The 25,051-nt window shown below is 38.5% G+C and overlaps 1 non-coding gene across 1 annotated transcript; it reads left to right on the plus strand.

The window, feature by feature from the left end:
- Nucleotides 1-1,462: 1,462 nt before the first annotated feature.
- On the plus strand, nucleotides 1,463-1,568 carry LOC129488908 (U6 spliceosomal RNA). The gene has a single exon (XR_008659754.1). It is a non-coding gene; the product is annotated as a U6 spliceosomal RNA (small nuclear RNA).
- Nucleotides 1,569-25,051: the final 23,483 nt, after the last annotated feature.

A 25,051-nucleotide genomic window follows, 5' to 3' on the forward strand; every position in this document is an offset into this window, starting at 1 on the left:
GAAGAGAAGACTCGAGATAAAATCACTTACCCACAATCATGAAGTTAATGGCACGTATGGCAGACGTACCTACCAGCAGCAATAACTCAACTTAAGCATACCCTGAGAATGACCCTACGGTCTAAAAACAAGGTGTGTTCAGAGCTGCAAGGTAAGGAATTCAAAAGTGACCAATCCAGAGATTAATTCATTATTTATGAGGAACATATGAACCCTCAGTCTATCCCATGGAATGCAGGCCATACAGGGGATTGAGGCTGTTTGTTTTAGGTTAAATGAAGGTTGTTAGGTAGGTGTTCCTAAGGAGAGGGTGCCAAGTGAAAATTCTGTATAAACAGCGTGCTTTCTACAAATAGTAGTGGTTCTGCTGTCCAACCTACTACCACTGGACTACCCTGTATGTAAGTTCCCTCAATAAACTCCATGTCTCATTTGCTGGCTCTGGGTCCCTTCTTCAGCTTCTTGAACATGGTACCATCCTTACTGAAGTCAATAGGGGCCTGGCATGACATGGCAACTCATATGGTTTGGCTGTGTCCCCTCTGTCCCCAGCAAATCTCATCATGAATTGTAATCCCCATAACCCCTACGTGTCAAGGGCAGGACCAGGTGGAGGTAATTGGATCATGGGGGCAGTTTCCCCCATGCTGTTCTTATGATAGTGAGTGAGTCTCGTGAGATCTGATGGCATTTCCCCTGCTTGCCCTCATTCCATCCTGCCGCCCTGTGAAGAAGGTGCCTGCTTCTCCTTTGCTTTCTGCCAAGATTGTAAGTTTTCTGAGGCCTCCCCAGCAATGCAGAACTGTGAGTCAAGTGCTGGGATTACAGTAAATTCTATTTAATTTTCTAAAAATATCTGCATTTATTATTTTAACTAAAACATAAATATTGCCCCCACCATAACTAGAGACCACTCAATGGTACCATAGCTAATCTGACATGAGATTAAATAAAATTTTGGTGACTAATTAAAAATAAGATTATCCTAGATTATCCAGATAGGCCCAACGTAACCAACAAGGTCCTTAAAAGACTCATGAAGTAAACCTAACAACGCCATAAGTGTGACAATTTGGGACGAGGGAGAAATGTCAAGAGGCATTTTAGGCAGCTTTCTACATGATGTGTGCTATGTAAAACTAGTCTGGCCAGGCGCGGTGGCTCATGCCTGTAATCCCAGCACTTTGGGAGGCCGAGGTGGGCAGATCACATGAGGTTGGGAGTTCAAGACCAGCCTGATCAACATGGAAAAAACCTGTCTCTACTAAAAAATACAAAAATTAGCTGGGCGTGGTGGTTCATGCCTGTAATCCCAGCTACTCAGTAGGGCTGAGGCAGAAGAATTGCTTGAACCCGGGAGGCGGAGGTTGCGGTGAGCTGAGATTGTGCCATTGCACTCCAGCCTGGGCAACAAGAGCAAAACTCCAGCTCAAAAAAAAAAAAAAAAAAATTACCCAGCTTTGTGCTCGCTTCACCAGCACATATACTAAAATTGGAACAATGCTGAGAAGATGGGCATGGCCCCTGGGCAAGGATGACACGCAAATTGAGAAGCCTTCCATATTTTTATGAACAGAAAGGAATAGAATCAACATTAACAAAAAGGATGTCCACACAAAAACCCCATCTGAAGGTCACCAGCATCAAAGACCAAAGGTAGATAAATCCACAAAGATGAGAAAAAACCAGCGTAAAAAGGCTGAAAATTCCAAAAACCAGAATGCCTCTTCTCCTCCAAAGTATCACAACTCCTTGCCAGCAAGGGACAAAAAAACAGGATGCAGACTGAGTTTGATGAATTAACAGAAGTAGGCTTCAGAAGGTGGGTAATAAAAAAACTCCTCCAAGGCATCATGCTACCTGACTTCAAACTATACTACAAGGCTACAGTAACCAAAACAGCATGGTACTGGTACCAAAACAGAGATATAGACCAATGGAACAGAACAGAGTCCTCAGAAATAATGGCGTATCTACAACTATCTGATCTTTGACAAACCTGACAAAAACAAGCAATGGGGAAAGGATTCCCTATTTAACAAATGGTGCTGGGAAAACTGGCTAGCCATATGTAGACAGCTGAAACTGGATCCCTTCCTTTCACCTTATACAAAAATTAATTCAAGATGGATTAAAGACTTACATGTTAGACCTAAAACCATAAAAACCCTAGAAGAAAACTTAGGCAATACTGTTCAGGACATAGGCATGGGCAAGGACTTCATGTCTAAAACACCAAAAGCAATGGCAACAAAAGCCAAAATTGATGAATGGGATCTAATTAAACTAAAGAGCTTCTGCACAGCAAAAGAAACCACCATCAGAGTGAACAGGCAACCTACAGAATGGGAGAAAATTTTTGCAATCTACTCATCTGACAAAGGGCTAATATCCAGAATCTACAATGAACTCAAACAAATTTACAAGAAAAAAACAAACAACCCCATCAACTAGTGGGCGAAGGATATGAACAGACACTTCTCAAAAGAAGACATTTATGCAGCCAAAAAACACATGAAAAAATGCTCATCATCACTGACCATCAGAGAAATGCAAATCAAAACCACAATGAGCTACCATCTCACACCAGTTAGAATGGCGATCATTAAAAAGTCAGGAAACGACAGGTGCTGGAGAGGATGTGGAGAAATAGGAACACTTTTACACTGTTGGTGGGACTGTAAACTAGTTCAACCATTGTGGAAGTCAGTGTGGCGATTCCTCAGGGATCTAGAACTAGAAATACCATTTGACCCAGACATCCCATTACTGGGTATATATCCAAAGGATTATAAATCATGCTGCTATAAAGACACACGCACACATATGTTTATTGCGGCACTATTCACAATAGCAAAGACTTGGAACCAACCCAAATGTCCAACAATGATAGACTGGATTAAGAAAATGTGGCACATATACACCGTGGAATACTATGCAGCCATAAAAAATGAGGGACATGGATGAAGCTGGAAACCATCATTCTCAGCAACCTATCGCAAGGACAAAAAAACCAAACACCGCATGTTCTCACTCATAGGTGGGAATTGAACAATGAGAACACATGGACACAGGAAGGGGAACATCACACACCGGGGACTGTTGTGGGGTGGGAGAAGGGGGGAGGATAGCATTAGGAGATATACGTAATGCTAAATGACAAGTTAATGGGTTCGGCACACCAACATGGCACATGTATATATATGTAACAAACCTGCACATTGTGCACATGTACCCTAAAACTTAAAGTATATATAAAAAAAAAAAACTCCTCCAAGCTAAAGTAGCATGTTCTAACCCAATGCAAGGAAGCTAAGAACCTTGAAAAAAGGTTAGAGGAATTGCTAACTAGAATAAATAGTTTAGAGAAGAAAATAAATGACCTGATGGAGCTGAAAAACACAGCAGGAGAACTTCATGAAGCGTACACAAGTATCAACAGCCAAATGGATCAAGCAGAAGAAAGGATATCAGAGATTGAAGATCAAATTAATTAAGTAAAGCTTGAAGACAAGACTAGAGAAAAAAGAATGAAAAGGAACAAACAAAACCTTCAAGAAATATGGGACTATGTGAAAAGACCAAACCTACGTTTGATTGGTGTACCTGAAAGTGACAGGGAGAATGCAGCCAAGTTGGAAATCACTCTTCAGAATATTTTCCAGGAGAACTTCCCCAACCTAGCAAGACAGGCCAACATTCAAATTCAGGAAATATAGAGAACCCCACAAAGATACTCCTTGAGAAGAGCAACTCCAAGACCCATAATTGTCAGATTCACCAGGTTGAAATGAAGGAAAAAATGTTAAGGGCAGCCAGAGAGAAAGATGGGGTTAAACACAAAGGGAAGCCTATCAGACTAACAGTGGATCTCTCTGCAGAAACCCTACAAGCCAGAAGAGAGTAGGGGCCAATAGCCAACATTCTTAAAGGAAAGAATTTTCAACCTAGAATTTCATATCCAGCCAAACTAAGCTTCATAAGTGAAGGAGAAATAAAATCCTTTACAGACAAGCAAATACTCAGAGATTTTGTCACCACCAGGCCTGCCTTACAAGAGCTCCTGAAGGAAGCACTAAACATGGAAAGCAAAAACTGGTACCAGCCACTGCAAAAACATAACAAATTGTAAAGATCATCACACTATGAAGAAGCTGGATCAACTAACGAGCAAAATAACCAGCTAGTATCATAAGGACAGGATCAAATTCATACATAACAATATTAACTTTAAATGTAAATTGGCTAAATCCCCCAATTAAAAGACACAGACTGGCAAGTTGGATAAAGTATCAAGACCCATCGGTGTGCTGTATTCAGGAGATCCATCTCACATGCAAAGACACACATAGGCTCAAGATAAAGGGATGGAGGAATATTTACCAAGCAAATGGAAAGCAAAAAAAAAAAAAAAAAAAAAAAAAAAGCTGGGGTTGCAATCCTAGTCTCTGATAAAACAGACTTTAAACCAACCAAGATCAGAAAAGACAAATAAGGGCATTGCACAATGGTAAAGGGATCAGTGCAACCAGAAGAGCTAACTATCCTAAATATATATGCACCCAATACAGGTGCACCCAGATTCATAAAGCAAGTTCTTGCAGACCTACAAAGAGACTTAGACTCCCACACAATAATAGTGGGAGAAATTAACACCCCACTGTCAATATTAGACAGATAAATGAGACAGAAAATTAACAGGGATATTCAGGACTTGAACTCAGCTCTGGACCAAATGGACCTAATAGACATCTACAGAACTCTCCACCCCAAATCAACAGAATATACATTTTTCTCAGAGCCATACTGCACTTATTTTAAAATTGACAACATAATTGGAAGCAAAACACTCCTCAGCAAATGCAAAAGAACAGAAATCATAACAAACAGTCTCTCAGAGCACAGTGCAACCAAATTAGAACTCAGGATTAAGAAACTCACTCAAAACCGCACGACTACATGGAAACTGAACAACCTGCTCCCAAATGACTACTGGGTAAATAACGAAATGAAGGCAGAAATAAAGAAGTTCTTTGAAACCAATGAGAGCAAAGACACAATGTACCAGAATTTCTGGGACACAGCTAAAGCAGTGTTTAGAGGGAAATGTATAGCACTAAATGCCCACAGGAGAAAGTGGGAAAGATCTAAAATTGACATCGTAACATCACAATTAAAAGAACTAGAGAAGCAAGAGCAAACAAATTCAAAAGCTAGCAGAAGACAAGAAATAACTAAGATCAGAGAAGAACTGAAGGAGATAGAGACACAAAAAAACCTTCAAAAAATTAGTCAATCCAGGAGCTGGTTTTTTGAAAAGACTAACAAAATAGATAGACCACTAGCCAGACTAATAAAGAAGAAAAGAGAGAAGAATCGAATAGACACAATAAAAAATGATAAAAGGGATATCACCACTGATCCCACAGAAATACAAACTACGATCAGAGAATACTATATATACCTCTACGCAAATAAACTAGAAAATCTAGAAGAAATAGATAAATTTCTGGACACATACACCCTCCCAAGACTAAACCAGGAAGAAGTCGAATCCCTGAAAAGACCAATAACAAGTTCTGAAATTGAGGCAGTAATTAATAGCCTACCAACCAAAAAAAGCCCAGGACCAGATGGATTCCCAGCCAAATTCTACCAGTGGTACAAAGAGGAGCTGGTACCATTCCTTCTGAAACTATTCCAAACAACGGAAAAAGAGGAACTCCTTCCCTAGCTCATTTTATGAGGCCATCATCATCCTGATACCAAAACCTGGCAGGGACATATCCAAAAAAAGAAAATTTCAGGCCAATAAGCCTGATGAACATTGATGCAAAAATCCTCAATAAAATACTGGCAAACAATCCAGCAGCACATCAAAAAGCTTATCCACCACGATCAAGTCAGATTCATCCCTGGGATGCAAGGCTGGTTCAACATACACAAATCAATAAATGCAATCCATCACATAAACAGAACCAATGACAAAAAAGCAGATGATTATCTCAATAGATGCAGAAAAGGCCTTCAATAAAATTCAACACCCCTTCATGCTAAACACTCTCAATAAACTAGGTATTGATGGAACATATCTCAAAATAATAAGAACTATTTATGATATCATACTGAATGAGCAAAAGTTGGAAGCATTCCCTTTGAAAACCCACACAAGACAAGGATGCCCCCTCTCACCACTCCTATTCAGCATAGTATTGGAAGTTCTGGCCAAGGCAATCAGGCAAGAGAAAGAAATAAAGAGTATTCAAATAGGAAAAGAGGTAGTCAAATTGTCTCTATTTGCAGATGACATGATTGTATATTTAGAAAATGCCATCATCTCAGCCCAAAAACTCCTTAAGCTATAAGCAACTTCAGCAAAATCTCAGGATACAAAATCAATGTGCCAAAACAACAAACATTCCTATACACCAATAATAGACAGAGAGCCAAATCATGAGTGAGCTCCCATTCACAATTGCTACAAAGAGAATAAAATACCTAGGAATACAACTTACAATGGATGTGAAGGATCTCTTTAAGGAGAACTACAAATCACTGCTCAAGGAAATAAGAGAGGACACAAACAAATGGAAAAACATTCCATGCTCATGGATAGGAAGAATCAATATCTTGAAAATGGCCATACTGCCCAAACGAATTTATAGATTCAATGCTATCACCATCAAGCTACCATTGACTTTCTTCACAGAATTAGAAAAACTACTTTAAATTTCATATGGAACCAAAAAAGAGCCCATATAGCCAAGACAATCCTAAGCAAAAAGAACAAAGCTGCAGGCATCACGCTACCTGACTTCAAACTATACTATAAGGCTCCAGTAACCAAAACAGCATGGTACTGGTACCAAAACAGATATATAGACTAATGGAACAGGAAAGAGGCCTCAGAAATAACGCCACACATCTACAATCAGCTGATCTTTGACAAACCTGACTAAAACAAGGAATGGGGAAAGGATTCCCTATTTAATAAATGGTGTTGGGAAAACTGGCTAGCTATATGCAGAAAACTGGAACTGGACCCCTTCCTTACACCTTACACAAAAATTAACTCAAGATGGCTTAAAGACTTAAACCAAAGACCTAAAACCATAAAAACCCTAGAAGAAAACCTAGGCAATACCATTCAGGACATAGGCATGGGCAAAGACTTCATGACTAAAACACCAAAAGCAATGGCAACAGAAGCCAAAATTGACAAATGGGATCTGATTAAACTAAAGAGCTTCTGCAGAGCAAAAGAAACTATCATCAGAATGAACAAGCAACATACAGAATGGGAGAAAATTTTTGCAATCTACTCATCTGACAAAGGGCTAATATCCAGAATCTACAAAGAACTCAAACAAATTTACAACAAAAAAAACTCCATCAAAAAGTGGGCGAAGGATATGAACAGACACTTCTCAAAAGAAGACATTTATGTGGCCAGCAAACATATGAAGAAAAGCTCATCATCACTGGTCATTATAGAAATGCAACTCACAATCACAATGAGGTACCATCTCACGCCAGTTAGAATGGCGATTATTAAAAAGTCAGGAAACAACAGATGTTGGAGAGGATGTGGAGAAATAGGAATGCTTTTACACTGTTGGTGGGAGCGTAAATTAGTTCAACCATTGTTGAAGACAGTGCGTCAATTCCTCAAGGATCTAAAACCAGAAATACCATGTGACCCAGCAGTCTCATTACTGGGTATATACCCAAAGGATTATAAATCATTCTACTATGAAGACACAAGCACATGTATGTTTATTGCAGCACTATTCACAATAACAAAGACTTGGAATCAACCCAAATGCCAATCAATGATAGACTGGATAAAGAAAATGTGGCACATACACACCATGGAATACTATGCAGCCATAAAAAAGGATGACTTCATGTCCTTTGCAGGAACATAGATGAAGCTGGAAACCATTATTCTCAGCAAACTAACACAGGAACAGAAAACCAAACACCACATGTTCTCACTCATAAGTGGGAGTTGAACAATGAGAACACATGGACACAGGGAGGGGAACATCACACACTGGGGCCTTTTGAGCAGGATGGAGAGCTAGAGGAGGGATAGCATTAGGAGAAATACCTAATGTAGATGACAGGTTGATGGGTGCAGCAAACCACCATGACACGTGTATATCTATGTAACAAACCTGCACGTTCTGCACATGTATCCCAGAACTTAAAGTATAATAAAAAAAACTTACATTTTATTTAATTCTTTACTAAAAAAAATGAAGTCCATATAAAACAAAAAAAAGAAAAAGAAAATAAAAACAAAAATTACCCAGCTTTGGGTATTTCTTCATAGCAGTGTGAGAATGAACTAATACAGTAGTTAAGTGTGTTTGCCAGTTTGATCTATTTACACAATTCTCCTTCTCTATTGGTAGTGTGTGTTTTTCTTATATACCTGGAAACAAAATGCCTATAGAAATATATCTGATAATTAACATAATGGTATTCAGTTTATGTAACACCTTAAAATAATCTAGACTTTTCAAGCAGTCCAAAAGGTTTCAGGGTCTGGAAGGAGAAGTGTGGGGCACATCCAAGAACCCACACTGTAGGCTCTCCCCATGTCAGTTGAAACCCCGATGATTCTGAATTTCTGTCTAATCTCCCTTTGACAAGATATAATTACAGATAATTTCTAAAACACCCTTTCTATCATCTTACTCTAGAATAGACCTACATGTTTTGCCACATCTTTTGTATTATCGTATCTTTTAAAGCTTTATTTTATTGCTCATTTCTCCTTATGGTAACAGAGGAGCAACCAAGTAGCATACAGGTCATTCCAACTGAGTTTTATGCCTCAGTTATCATGTAGACACCTAAACAACTCATTGTGACCAAGGCCTAATTAGAAACTAGCCTTAAAATGATCCCTCACAAGACAATAAATCCAACAGAACAATCAAAAGGGCTGGGCATGGTGGCTCACGCCTGTAATCTCAGCACTTAAGGAGGCCAAGGCAGGCGGATTACTTGAGGTCAGGAGTTCAAGACCAGCCTGGCTAAAGTGGTGAAGCCCCATCCCCGTAAAAATACAAAAATTAGCTGGGTGTGGTGGCATGCACCTGTAATCCCAGCTTCTTGGGAGACTGAGGCAGGAGAATCACTTGAATCACTTGAACCCAGGAGGCAGAGGTTGCAGTGAGCTGAGATTGCACCATTGCACTCTAGCCTGGGCAACAGACCAAGCCTCCATCTCAAAAAAAAAAAAAAAAAAAAAAAGCAATAACCAGGTTAATCCTCATTCATCTATGATTTGTTAAATGTGAGTCATACATCTTACATTTAATCTGGAAGGCGAATCAGTCTCTTTCATTGATATATAAATAATGATAAAACTAACCTGCCAACTTGGCAACCGCATAAAGTATTAAATCCAATGCATTTTTTTAAATCTAAACTTTTGTCCTCAGTCTTGAAGTATAAATGCTAATCAGAATGTCAGAAGTGCCTATTGAAAGATTTTTAGGGGTAAAGTGAGACATTTCAAAATAAATTAGACAATGTAAAGGACCTACATCTTAAGATGGATCCTCCTAGTGCTCACAGAACCTTCCCTGGGAATAGCTTTAGTACCACTGTATCACTAATCAACAAATTGGCCCCACCTTGGAATCCTGACCTGCTGCTCCCCTTGCTAATCCAAGAACATTAACCATCCTGTGCAATTTTTCCTCCAAGATATTTTCTAATTGAGGCCCTTATCCTCAAGGTGGCTCTAAGCTATCTATCTCACTCTTCCCATCACTGGGTAATAACTTCACCTCTGGCTAATACTCTTTCAATCTTTCTGTCCATTCTTCCATCACAAGGAACTGAATTATTATAATGTAACTCAGGCCAGAAAAGTGGGATCCACTCAACGCTAACATCCTTAGTAACTCAATAGTTAATTTAGTAGCTAGAGAATTTCCTAATTATAAGTCTCAAAAGGTGAATGCAGACATCTTGCCTTTTTCTTGGGGTATATTTAATCATATTTCACAGATACAAGATAATAATTCTTAAAATGTAGCTGTATGAGAAGGCAAATACAAATATTTTATTCTTCCTCTGTATTTTATTATCTCTCTGAAATCTACTCCTTAGAAATACATTTTTCCTTATTAAAATTTTGGCTCCTGTTTTTCATGTGATTGCTCACTCATGTGGAAACAGAAAGAAGAGTTGAAATTAAGTCAGCTCCAGAGGGTTATGCTTTGAATTTGGTAGCCTGTATAATAACAGCAAATACTTATATATTTAGGTTGGTGCAAAAGTAATTGTGGTAAAAGTAATGAGAAAAAAAACGCGATTACTTTTGCATCAACCTAATAGCATTACTATGATTTATTATGTACCAGGCCCTGTTAAAGCTTATATTTAATCACCACAACTCTAAAACATAGTATCATTATTATTATTCCCATTTTGTGAACGAGGACATCAGGCCACAGAATAATTTTCCCAAGATCCCATGACTTAATAAGAGGTCACGTCAGGATTAAAATCCAGACAATCCGGCTGCAAATTCTGTGCTCCCCGTCACAACACTGCATTTCCTCTGCATGGAAATTTACTCCTTCAGTCTTAACCCAGTGCCCACTAGAAAAAGTCTGGCATGTTTTAATATAAATGCCTCACCTACTAAATTGCTGCCAATCCCTCAGATATCTTTTTTTGTAACAGCTGCATTGAGACGCAATTTGATTTTCATAAAGTTTACCCTTTTAAAGTATATGATTCAGTGGTTCTTTGTTTATTCACATAGTTGTGTAATCATCACCACAAACAATTTCAGAACATTTTTATCATCCCCAAAATGAAACCTCATACCCATTAGCAGTCACTCCCATTTCTCCCCTGTACCTCCAGCCCTAGACAGCCATTTATCTATCGCTATGGACTTGCCTATTCTGGACATACACATATGCCTATTTATATAAAGAGACTCATACAATTTGTTGTCTTTGTAAATAGCTTCTTTCACTTTACATAGTGCTTTTAGGTTCATCTATGATGTAGCGTATATCAGCACTTAATTTCTTTCTATTGCTAAATAAGTTCTACTGAATGGATATATCTCATTTTGCTTATCCATTTATCAATTGATAGACATTTGGATTTTTTCTAACTTCATGGCTAGTATGAATAATGCTGGCATGAACACTTGTGTACAAGTTTTTGCATTAATACATACTTTCATTTCTCTTGGGTATATACCTAGGAGTGAAATTGCTGGATCACATGCTGACTCTATTTTAACATTTTTAGGAACTCTCAAACTGTTTTCAAGGTGATTGTGCCATTTTGTAGTCCTACTGGCAAAATATAAAAGTTCCAATTTCTCCACATCCTTGTCAACACTTATAGATACAACATTTATATAATCTTTTTTTCTATTATAGCCATCTTGGTGTAAAGTGGCATTTCATTGTGCTTTGATTCGCAGTTTCTTAATGACTGATGACGTTGAATATCTTTTCAAATGCTCATTGGCTATTTGTACAACTTCCTTGGGGAAATTGCTATTCAAATCCTTGGCCACTTTTTTTCTTTTTGGTCTGTGTTATTGCTAATACCTTTGCCACTTTTTAATTGAGTTACTTGTCTTGTTTTTGAGTTTTAAGAGTTCTTTATATAACCCACATACAAGTCCCTTATTAGATATATGATTAGAAAATATATTTTATCATTTTATGGGTTGTCTTTTCATTTTATTAATGGTAACTTTTGAAGCACAAAAGTTTTTAATATGGGTGAAGTCCAATTTATCTTTTTTTCTTTTGTCTCTTGTGCTTTTAGTGTCATATCTAAGAAGCCAAGGTCACAAAGATTGGCTCCTTTGTTTTCTTCTAAGAATTTTTAATAGTTTCAGCTTCTATCTTTAGGTCTATAATCCATTTTGGCTGAGTTTTTATGCATGATGTAAGGAAGTGATTCCACTTCATTCTTTTACATGCTACTATCTAGTTGTCTCAGCACTTACTTGTTCAAATATTGTTTCCCTTATTTTATTGTCTTGGCACCATTGTCAAAAATCAGTTTACAGGCCAGGAATGGTGGCTCACACCTGTAATCCATGCATTTTGGGAGGCTGAAGCAGGCTGATCGATTGAGTCCAGGAGTTCAAGACCAGCCTAGGCAACATGGTGAAACCCTGTCTCTACAAAAATATATAGAAATTAGCTAGGCATGGTGATGCATGCCTATAGTCCCAGCTACTTACGGGGTTGAGGTTGGAGGATTGCTTGAGCCCGGGAGGTGGAGGTTGCAATGAGCAGATGTCATGCCACTGCACTCCAGCCTGGGTGACAGAGAGGAACCCTGTCTCACAAAAAAATCAGTTGAACATATTTTTGGACTTTCAATTCCATTCCATTAATTCCTTAGATATCTTAATTCAATCTGACGATAATTAATAAAGTCCTTAACACCAAGATTTGTTTGATCTTAGGAAATGTGTCTTGCAAAGCCTGTCACCCTTGAGCAATCTCTCAGGAAAGGAAAGGAAAGACAGGAAGATTGCAATTTCCAAATTCTACCTTGAACGTATGACTGATATGAGATCAATGCAATATTATTAACTGAATGTAACAATAAATAATTTCTTGAGCCTAAAGGAAAAATATCTGGTCAAATTGTTTAATTACTACAACATTATGATGTTATGGAATACGTCTAGGGGAGGATTATATCTTCCGTCTTTAAATAAAAATCTGCTTTTACTTATTTCCTTCCTAAGAGATAGTTTCCAAGGCTCTCTAGAAAATTATATCCATGACTATAATTTATAATAAATATTTGTTTTGATCCTCAATCTTGGCTGTCAGTCTGATTATTATAATGTTGAGTTTGACAGAATAAAGAGAGTAAGGACAAGTGAGAGTCTCAATTCTTTAACTGACTTGATGAGTCTTAGAATTTGATAGGACTTTGCACATAGGTCTTCTGAGAAACCTCCCCCTTCCCCCACAGTAACATGTCATGTAAAAGACAGCATAATAGGAGAGATTCCCAGAGAGAGAATCAGGAAAGAATGTTACCTGGAGTGACATCACTCAATTATTCTCTCTGAGGTGGAAAGAGAGATGGGGACAGAACATAAGCCATCCTTTCTCTTGGCCTGCTAAAGATAGAACCTGGCAAAGCTTTGAAAATAACACCCACATGAAGATAAGTTAAGGCCATATAGATTCTTTCAAAGTGACTGTGCCATTTTGTAGTCCTACTAACAACATACAAAAGTTCCAACTTCTCCACATCCTTGTCAACACTTAAAGATACCACATTTATATAGTCTTTTTTATTATAGCCATCCTAGTGGGTGTAAAGTGGGATTTCATTGTGCTTTTGATTTGCATTTCTTTTGCACTTTGAAGGCCATACACAATTTCTTTTTCTATTTTTTTTTTTTTTTTTTTTTTTGAGATGGAGTCTTCACTTTGTCACCCAGGCTGGAGTGCAGTGGCACAATCTTGGCTCACTGCAACCTCTGCTTCCTAGGTTCAAGTAATTCTCCTGCCCTAGCCTCCCGAATAACTGTGATTATAGGTGCACACCACCATGCTCAGCTGATTTTGTATTTTTAGGAGAGACGGAGTTTCACCATGTTGGCTAGGTTGATCTCAAACTCTTGACCTCAAGTGATCCATCCCCTCCGCCTCCCAAAGTGCTGGGATTACAGGCATGAGCCACCACGTCCAGCCTGCAGTACACAATTTCTATAAATTCTTCATCTCACTTGATAGAAGTTCCAGTGTTGACATATCACTAGTAATTGCCAAACAAAAACAATTTGAATTCTTTAAATATTTTGCAAGAGTAAGAAATAGCATCTCTTTTTTTAGATTTCCTTTTTTCCAGTTTTGAAACTAGAACAAATTTAATTTGTAAGTAAAAATAATCTGCTTTGAATGAAAACATTCAAAGGTCTCCCAAGAGGGCATTGGAGTGGAATGTCCACTGGAGTCCATTTATACTGTTTTATTTTAATGTTTCTGATGATGATAATCATGGTGATTAACACAATGAAAATACAGCTATTAAGGTCTAGAATACTGTGTCTAGTAGGACCAAACTGGACAGGATACAGAAGAAACTGTGAAGCCTCTTTGGGGAAGGAAGTGGAATATACTATCTGAGGAAGGTTTAAAATAATATTGTTATTCTGAAAAAGATAATTCATTCATTGAACATTTATTGCTCACCTTCTAATTACCAGACAATTTTAGGTTGCTGAGATAAGGCAATAAACAAAGCAGGGTCTGGGCCATCATAAAACTTAAACTCTAATAAGTTTACTTTACAAGATGGAAAGAACTATAAACAGGTTGGTCCTATATCTTAACTGAGGGAAAACTAAGTTACGACGTTGTTTATGTTACAGTGGAGAAGATTTACACCAGATTTGAAGAATGTTCTAGTGTAGAGGTTGGTAAATTCCTGAACTTGATTTTTTAAAAATTAAGTTACATAGAATGAGAGAACACTTTTCTCTTCAAAGGGTTCAGACGACACCACCCTGCGAGCCAGGCCATATATATCAATCAGTATTCTTCAGAAAGGCCATAAACCTAATATGCAAGGAGGGAGGTTGGGAGACAGGGCTTTAAAAGAACTGGCAGGTGGAATACAATTAATTGGGCATTTTTGATAGTGCCTATAAACTGCTTTTGAAAAACTGCTTACATTTCACCAATGTATGTCAATGTTGGCATATATTTACTTAGTCATTTTTCATTTAGTAAGAGCCTAAATGTGTATATTTGAAATAATTATTTGTCCTGCAGGTGACATATTTGATGTTTCATTTCACCAAGTTATAGGTCCATATTTTCATTTTATTTTTGTTTCTCATCTCACATTATCCATGAATATGCATTTTGCAGAAAATTGCATTTTCCTTTTCTAGGTAGAAACAATTTTTAACTGCAAGTAACTGTAAACCACTATTGCCAGGTTTGCATGGGCTTCAAGGAACTCTCTGTCATTTGGTGCCACATCAACAATTGGTGCCGCCTAGTGTTAAAAATATCATTTCTGGCGGAAGGTTCAGTGGGGGACTCTACAGTGCTTTACACCTGCTGTGCATTTTGTTTTCGAGCCTGTTTTTCTCTGAAGAATGGGGTAAAGCCAACAACAGGCTAAAATTTTCCCTAAAGTATTTAAGAAGAACCAAACAGAAGGCTGGAAAATTATAACACTTAATTCACAGTAAGACTATGACAAAGGAACTAAAATCAGTCAAGAAACGACTTTACATAGAAAAGGGTTTGGTCACATGTAGAAAAGAAAAAAATATGCAAATAGACTGCCAATCAATTGCTACTATCTAGCTATGACTAGCTCTAGGTTCTGTTTATAAATGAATTTATTCTATCTTTTTAATAAATGTAATGTTCCTTAGGTAGTCACACATTCCATGTTTCAACCTAAATGCAAATTTACTTTTTCTTTCCTGAATACAGAGAATGACGATTTGTTTCATTTCACATATAGATCTAAAAATATATAAATTACATATTTTCTTTGCTCTGGTAAGTGGGTGTAACGAATATTACTATTATATCACTATGGTTACTATACATGATTGAAATAAATTATTAAGAAAAAGGGCAGAGAAAAATGTTTGATGGCTTCCCATGATCAATATAGTATGAACCCCCAAGACAGAGAAAGACAGATGTGGAAAGAACAAAGGAAATGAAAAGAAGTGTAGCAAAACAAGATTGAAGAATGCTAGGGATGAGCTTAACGTTAATGAGGAAACAAGAACGTATTTCCACAGAGAGGAGGAAACGTCCACTCTTCTCCCCAGGACTGAAAACAGCATGGGAGGAACCTGAATGGAGGTTTTTTCAGACCTGTACATCTGAGCGAAGAATACATCTGGGTTTTCTTCTCTCCTTTGGAACTCTTCAACACTTTTCAGGTGCCCTGTGTGGTCACTTCTAGGGGTGGCTCAGCCTGCAGAGGAGCCCTGCAGTGGTCCAGCACACCCATGACCAGGTACTTAACTCTTACGAATCCTGGGATCAAAAATTAGCAAGACCCGTTAGTCACATATCTAAAGCCAGATTCTCCAACCAACTTTATATTAGTAATAACATCAATAGTTAATCTGCTGTGATTTTTGTTTCAATTAGTTTTTAATCTGGATTGGTAAAAGAGGTGTTTGTTTACTGGGCCCCTTCAAGATTTACCAGGAGTCTAATGTCATCCCATTGCCCTCAGGGACTGCTGCGTACCCCTAGAGTCTAGTTCCTTTATGGTGTGGATGGTAATGAGACCTCTGTGCAGGTAATGAGGCTCTATGCAGGCCCTCTTAGGGAGACGGCACCAAAAAGGATACAATTCCAAAGAGATGCTGTGATCCTAAAGTACTATTCTTTACAATAATATTGGTTACTTTTTCTGAATCTTATTTTTAATTGACAAATAGTAATCGTATATATTTAGGGTAAAATGTGATGTTTTGATATGGATATACATTGTGGAATGATCAAATCAGGCTAATTAACATATCCATCACCTCAAATACTTATCATTTCTTTGTGGCGAGAACATTTCAAATGCATTCTTTTAGCAATTTTAAAATATACAATGCATTATTATTAACAATAGCCACATGCTGTGTAATAGATCACAAAAACCTATTTCTCTTGTCTCACTAAACTTTGTACCCTTAGACCAAGTGCTCCCCTTTCCCATCTACGCCCGCCTCCCCAGTCTCTGGTAACCACCATTGTGCTCTCTACTATGATGAGATGGACGTTTTCAGGTTCCACATGTAAGTGAGATCATGCGGCATTCGTCTCTCTTTACCTGTCTTATTTCACCTAACGTAATGTCCTGTAGGCCCATCCATGTTGTTGCCAATGACAGAATTTCCAGTTTTTTTAAAGGCTGAATAGTATTTCATCGTGTGTATATATATATATCACATTTTTAATCCATTCATCTGTTGATGAGCACTTTGGTTGTTACCATATCTCGGCTGTTCTGAATAATGCTGCAATGAACATGGTAGTTCAGACATGTCTATGACATACTGATTTCAGTTCCTTTGGATATATGGCCAGAAGAGGAATGGCTGGATCCCTAGTGGTTATTTTTATAAATAGTATCACAAAGAACAAATAAGTCACAGAATAATAGAATATAAAATACTGTTTACTAGGGCATCAACTCTTACAATTTTTTTTCTCTCATGTATGCCATGACCCTTCCCCAACCAATTTTCCTCTCTTATTACCTGTTCTTTGCTTTTCTATAGACAAAAATGCCCTGGAGATTAAGTACTACATACATATAAGATAAAACAGATGGTGCACTGAATAACCCCCATTCCCTGCATCTCTCAGAAAACCCAGGACTAAAGTTGCTTTTGACATACTGTATGTTTTTTATAAGGCCAAAGGTGTATTACACATTTTTATAATATGAGTATTGTTGGGAACCTGATATGTACTGTGGTTAATGCCAATAAAATATTCTAAGATTCTGAGGCAAGGTCCATGAAAACGGCTGAGCGTTTCAGTGAATCTGCTTGTAATTCAACATATGTCCTTCCAGGTTTGTAATACTGTCACCAAGACTCTCCTGCTTGTTTTATTTGCAACTCCCCACTGATAAAAGTAATGAATTCCAAGCGTGTTCACATGAGCCTGTGAACCAAGACTTAAGTCATAAATATGTTCCCTGGTGATGTGGAATGGTTACAAAATCGTTATGTTTTGGGGTAAAAATGTCTATATACTTCCATTATTAATTAGTATTATACAACATTTATGAAGATTTATATCTGGGTAATCACTAACTGATTTCTCCCAATTTCTTTTTTTTTTAAGACCGTGTCCACACACAAATATGTATTTACTAGGTAACAATAACATGTAATCCCAAAGGGAGTGGTGATCAGCATTAAGGCATTCTAAAATCCTTCATTGTTTGAAAGGATTATTTGCTTGTCTAATTATTGACATTAGACTGTGTGAGGTGAAATATGTCCTTCAAAATGTGTCCCAAGTAGCCACTACAATAGTGGACATAACTTAAACTAATAAAGGAGAACATACCCGAGGAGCAGAGAAAAACTGAAAGTAAAAACTTCAAAATGAATCTTTTTTCTTGAGAGTGGGCATGGTCTGGAAATGATTTACAGTTGCAAATGTTCCAGAGGTTGCAAAAGCCCTCCACCCTTGTGACCTTCGAACCCCATTTGCTCACCAAACCCAAGGTCTCTGTCTCTCCTCTTTCTTCTTTTTATCTCACTATGCATACATATATATATACACACAGATCTATATACTCAGTTGTTTTTATGGTCTCTACTTATTTTTAGATCAATACTATATCTACCTTTTAAGTTCTTAAAAGACAGAAACAATTTACCCATTTCTATGATTGAATCTATATACTAATAAAGAAATTTGACTAGTTAACAAAAAGCTAAGCTGAATATAACTGAATTTTGACCTACCTGGTCGTTTGCACATGGTGTTAGGATTTTAAAAATTTATTTTCAATGGTAAACCAACTCTCAATGAAATTTTTGTAGCTTAAATCACTATTTGATCAGAAGTATATATTAATTTTTTCATTGGTGATAATTTAGGGTAAAAAGAGGAAGGAGAGAAAAGGCAGGTCATGGAGACATAGAGAAACTGTCCAGGATTGGGAATTAGTTTGCAGCAGAAACAGGGAGAAGGAAAAAGCCTTCTCAGCCAGTTTCATCAGCTATTTATCAATACTGCCTTCTTCCTTCTTTCTAATTCTCATTAGATGGTCCTGATTTGACAAATTAATCGTCATAAGGTTAGAATTAGATTCCATGTCTCATTACTATGGCCTCTAGGAAAGACAAGACAGTCTATACTTGTGAATGATGCAATAAACCATAGCTAATATCTGCCTGTAGCCTTTATTTATGAAGCACAGTTTGATAGGAAGAGAAGACAGGAGCTTTAAAATTGAATTAAATGAACAAAAACAACTCTTTAGACAGATGTTCTATTCTAGAGAAAAAGATTTTTAATGTTTAATTTATAAAACTCTTCAAACTCTGTGAATATCCAGCAACAAATTTTATACCTATTTGATTGATTTAAAGTAAATTAATTAGAAAAGCTTTAGACTTAGACTTACCATTGCAGTATGATTAATTTACCAATCTTAATTTAAGATTCTGTAATAAATTATTCACATTAAGTATTTCCCCAAAACCCATTAAATATTACGTTGACTTGAAAATTCTCCTAGACTACCGTTTTGTTTAACATGCCATATTTTTGTGTATGGAATGAATGCTCTTTGGTGGATGCATATTATGCAGTTTTTTTCACGTAGACATAAAATATCAAATGGCTAAACTTAAGTAAAACCTGATTGCTACCAACTAAATGTTCTTTAGTGTAATGTTTTGAAAATGTTCTAGAATTTACAACCTCTAAAAAAATAAGCTTTTTGCCAAAGTCAGTATTGCTGAATTTGCCTAGTCCTAAAGGGATAAAGTAGGGGTTATCTCCCTAAAGATTCAGAAAGCAAACAAACGAAAACTTAGATTAATTATACCAGAAGTTCTGGAGCTCATTCATTTCCTTTTAGTTTTGTTGGGTGGCAAAGACATGAAGTGGATGTTAAAATTTATGAAAACAGTCATAGGGTTTATCTTTTTTTTGTGAGAGCAATTATGACACTTCGGATATGTTCTGATGTTCAACTTAATCTTTCCAAAAAAAGGCTTTTGGAAGAAAATCTAACACTGCTAATAATGAAATCAGATGCTTTGAATAGAATAGTCTTAAAATGACCTATTGCACCAAATGCCTTATGCTCCTTTCCTGCTCAATGGAACACATCACTTGTTATTGGAATAAAATTATAACTAAATAACTTTAACACTAGGATCTTCTATAGATCTTTATCCTTAGGATAAGCCCATGGACAATTTCAGCCCTGTAACTGACTGCAATAAAAAGAACAATTTGGGCCGGGTGCGGTGGCTCATGCCTGTAATCCCAGCACATTGGGAGGCCGAGGTGGGTGGATCATGAGGTCAGGAGTTTAAGACCAGCCTGACCAAGATGGTGAAACCCCGTATGTACTAAAAATACAAAAACTAGCCTGGCACAGTGACAGGTGCCTGTAATCCCAGCTACTCGGGAGGCTGAGGCAAGAGAATTGCTTGAACCCAGGGGGCGGAGGTTGCAGTGTGCTGAGATCGCGCCACTGCACTCCGGCCTGGGCAACACAGTAAGACTCTGTCTCAAAATAAATAAATAAATAAATAACTATTTGGCTTATTTAACAAAGTGTTTGGTCATTACTTTCTCCTTTGAGGCACACAGGAGCAGAGAGTAGCTGTATAAAACTGAACCCACTCTTTGAGGTTATGAAAAATAAATGTGACGGGACACATACCCAAATAATTTTTATTTTCCTACAAATGATAGGAAGGAGACAGGAGACAGACACATTCCTAGGTAGGCAAGGACAGGTTCCCAGTGAAACCCAACATTCAAGTTAAAGAGAGCCTGAAGCCGGAAAACCGAGCTGCCAGTTTCGGGTGGAATACACCACCAGAGTGAGAATTTCCTCCATGCATTTTAGCCAATGAAATGGTGCTTTTTCCAGGCCTGCCTATGGACCGATCAGCACGCACTCCCCCATTCTGAACCCATAAAAACCTTAGACTCAGCCTCACAGATGGCTACCTGCTTTCAGGTTTCCTCTCACACAGAGGGCTACCCCCTTCAGGTGCCCTCTCATGTCAAGAGCTTTTCTGTTGCTCAATAAAATTCTTCTCTGCCTTGCTCACTCTCTGGTGTCCACATACCTCATTCCTCTTGTTTGTGGGACAAGAACTCGGAACGGCCGAATGGCAGGTGCAAAAAGAGCTGTAACATGCATTCCTGTTCCCCAAGCTAGGAAATGGAAAAACCACTGGGCATCATGCGTCCCCATTCAGCAAGCAGTAGGTGGCAGGAACAAACGAGCTGTCACACACCCCCATCGGCCAAGCTGTGGGCATCAGAGAGAGCTGTAACACACCCCCGTTTGCCTAGCTGTGGCATGAAGAAGTGAAGCAGTTGGGTGCCATTCCCTCCTGGCTGGCTTGCCAAACTGCAAAATCCACATTTCTTGGGGGCTCAGATCTCAGGACTCCCTGAGCGAGAGGTGTGACACCCACTGGGGCTCTGTGGTTGCTGGCATCTCTGAGTTTTCAGGTGCCACCACATTCCCTGCATCTAGACTTTTGCACCCAATGTGAAAGCCACCCATGGCACACCTAGTCCAGCTGAGGGCTGTAGGCAGAGTCCCTGTTTGGATGCGGGATCTGGGCAGGGGCACAAGCTGAGCACAGCCTGCAGGCCGAGTGGGTAGAGTGAGCCCCAGGCGCCGAGTGAGGCCCTGAGCAGAGGTCACAGCAGCTGCAGAGATTTCTGGCTGGTGAAGTGGCACTGAAGGAATCCTGCAATACCAGGAAGTGTTCCAACCATAACATAACATGATGTGAGCACCAAGTCAGGGACCTTCAGAGAAAGGAGAGACTGAACTCCATTTATCTTGTTTCTTCAGTATGGTACCTTAAATACCATGGATGTTCAATAAGCGTAGATTGTTAAGAATGAGTGAATGAGAATTAGTGAGTGAATGAAAAAATAGAACATGTGCCTTTTTTTTTTTTTTTAGTTTAGCAACTTTCGTTCTTTCAGAATATTTTGAGATACAAACTAATGCTTGTTTAAATTTCACAACACATTTTCCTAGTGAGGTCAAATCCAAGGTAAAGGGAAGAAATAAAGCAGCCCTTGGAAGTCACCATCTGTGCCCTTCATAGCACTTCAGAGAGGACCCAGAAGGTCAGAGGGGCTGCTCAGACTCAATCTCCAGCATGAGGAGGTACCCAGAGTCTTGGTGTCCAGCCTTCCCCAAACTCATGCTTCTTCAAAGAGGCATAAGAAGTGGGCTGGGGCTGAAACTTATTTTTTGAAGTTTTAATCAAAGCCCTGTAGAGAGTTGCCTCAGGATCCTCAGACCCCTAACATTCTCTCCCTGTTTAATCCATGCTCCCCAGCCACCACCACCACACCAAGGGTCCTTCTGCTCTTCCATAGAACCCATTCTATGCCCCTTCCATAGAACCCATTCTATTCTTCTCTCCAAGCCAACACACAGCTGTTTCTCAATGCTGCTAAATTAAACTAAATTTGGCCAAGGCCACCTCTTTACTTTGTTTCTGCCTCCTTACTTTGTTTCTCTGTAGCAAACTGCAGCCTAACAGCACATAAACAAAATGCAGGCTAACACTTGAGTAGCAAGTAGCTGAATCTCAGCAAATCATAGTAGCCAAACTTCAGCCAATTACAGGCTGCCAACTAATCAGTCCATGCCCAAATAAGGCAAATGCCAAGCTGTAACCAATCAAGCTGTTTCTGTACATTATTTCCTTTTTCTATCTATAAATATTGCCTGCCATGTTGTTCCACATTGCTGGATAGAGCTCTCTGAATCTCCTGGAAATCCTCATCTCCATGATTTCTAATTTTTTTTTTGGGGGGGGACGAAGTTTTGCTCTTGTTGCCCAGGCTGGAATGCAGTGGAATGATCTCGGCTCACCGCAACCTCCGTCTCCCGGGTTCAAGCAATTCTCCTGCCTCAGCTTCCCAAGTAGGTGGGATTACAGGCATGCACCACCACGCCCAGCTAATTTTGTATTTTTAGTAGAAACGGAGTTTCTCCATGTTGGTCAGGCTGGTCTCAAACTCCCCATCTCAGGTGATCCTCCTGCCTCGGCCTCCCAGAGTGCTGGCATTACAGGTGTGAGCCACTGTGCCCGGCCCAGGATTTCTTAATGTTGAAGGGCCTCATGGTTCAGTCCTGGTTCTGAATGCTGTCCAATTCATGAATCATTGCTCAAAAAAACTCTGCTAAATTTAATTTGTCTAAAGATTTTCTTTTAACAACACACACTGTCTGCTCTGGCCAAGCTGATATATAAGCATGATCTTCATGAACTCTTCCCCAACCCTGGAAGCCTGCAGTAATTGCACTTATCACAGCTATGTTACTTAATCATATTAACCCTTAATGTGTATGCATATATTAATTTCTGGTGCTTCAAGGTTGAGGGCCATACCCTAACTCTTTATGTCCCACTATTCTTTGCAGTGTTTTGTTCTCATAGTAGCTTATTTGTATTTGCAATCGAAGTGAGAATATATTCTTTTCCTCTGGAACTGCCTTCTGTATCTTTTTTATTTGAGGCATGTTAATTCAAAGACTTTCTGAAACAATATGTGATAGTTGTAGAACAAGAGGTAGCCTCCCTGTTATGCGGAAGAGTCAGCTAAGTAATTTCTCCACCCAGAAAATTCACCACTCTCATAGATATGAAGGAGGTCAAGTGTAAATTTTCTCTGTAAAACACAATTACAACAAATTCAGTTCACATAACCAACATCACATAACAGTCATGTGGTCATGGAGGTGATGATGATGGTGGTGGTGGTGATGGCAGACCATTTGGATACCCTAGAAGATGACCCTCAAAATCCTCATCTCCATAATTTCTTAATGTTGGAAAGCCTCAGAGTTCAGTCTTTGATACGCTTCTTTTCTCTATACTCACTCCCTTGGTGACTTCATCCAATCTCACAGCTTTATATTCTATCTAAAAACTGTTAACGTCCAGATTTATGTCTCTAGCCCAGATCTTGCCCCTGAACTCTACTCCACATTTCCACTTGGATATCTAATAAACATCTTAAATTTAACATGCCCTAAACTGTGCTCCTGATCTTTCACCAGCACTTCCACCCCAAAACAAAATAATGAAAAATTTAAAAACTGGCCCACTAACAATCTTTCCAATCTCAGTTATGGTACTTCCTTCCTTTCAGTTGTTCAGGCTGAAATCCTTGGAGTCATTCTTCCTTTTAACTCCACCTTCAAAATATGTAAAATTCTGGCCATCTGGCCATCTCTCCATCTCTCATTACTCCATGTTAGCCCAGTGGTTCAAGTCTAGATTATTGCAGTAGCCTTCTAACTAGTCTCCCTGCTTCCATTTTCAGCTCCTTACAGACTAATCTCAACACAGAAGTCAAATTGATACTTTAAAAACATAAATTAGATCAATGTGACTCCTTCAATGTCCTTTACTTTCACTTAAAGCAAACATCAAATTCTACAGTGGCCCGTAAGACTCTACATGATCTACCTCTTCCCTCTGTTCTCTGACTTCGCCCCCACTACCCGTCCCCTCATTCATTCCACCTTAGCACATATGTTTCTGGCTGTGTTTTGAACACATTGGGAATGAGAATGCTCCTGAGTCATTGATTTTTCCCTTGCTGATCCCTCAGTCTGCAGTACTCTTTCTCCAGATGTCCATGTGACTCATCCCTATACCTCTTTAATGTTTTCACTTAGATGTTAACTTCTCAATGGAACCTACCCTGACTACCCTATTTGAAAAGGTAAACGCCCAATCCCTTGGCCCTCTTTATCCCTCCTCTTCCACTGATTTATTTTTCTCCATAACTCTCATCACCTTCTACATAATTCGTGTATTTATTTTGTTGTCTACTTTCTTCCCCTAGAATGTAAATTCAAATGAAGACAGTGATATATCCATTTTGTTCTTGTGCCTATGAAAGACCCAGGCACCTTATAGGCATTCAAAAAATATATGTTGCAAGAATTAATTAATGAATGGCTGAGTCATTCATTAATTAGGTCATAATAGAGTCTTAATTAAGTCATAATACAGTCTTCACTCACTGTAACATAAAGGAACAGCAACATTAGAAGTTACTCAAAACTCCACCAAATATATAGCATCTTGACCTTGGGTAAACCATTGAACTTCTCTGACCCTCGGTGTTCTCATCTGTAAAACAGACATAATAGTCCTTTCTCATTCTATATCAAAAGGCTGTTTTGAGGGTAAAATAAGATAAATGGTAAGATGAAAATGGTACAAACCTTAGGTAAGTTCTAGGCTTAACAATGTCAAACA

This window comes from Symphalangus syndactylus, chromosome 8, assembly GCF_028878055.3.
Source record: "Symphalangus syndactylus isolate Jambi chromosome 8, NHGRI_mSymSyn1-v2.1_pri, whole genome shotgun sequence".
In the NCBI taxonomy this organism is placed as follows: Eukaryota; Metazoa; Chordata; class Mammalia; order Primates; family Hylobatidae; genus Symphalangus; species Symphalangus syndactylus.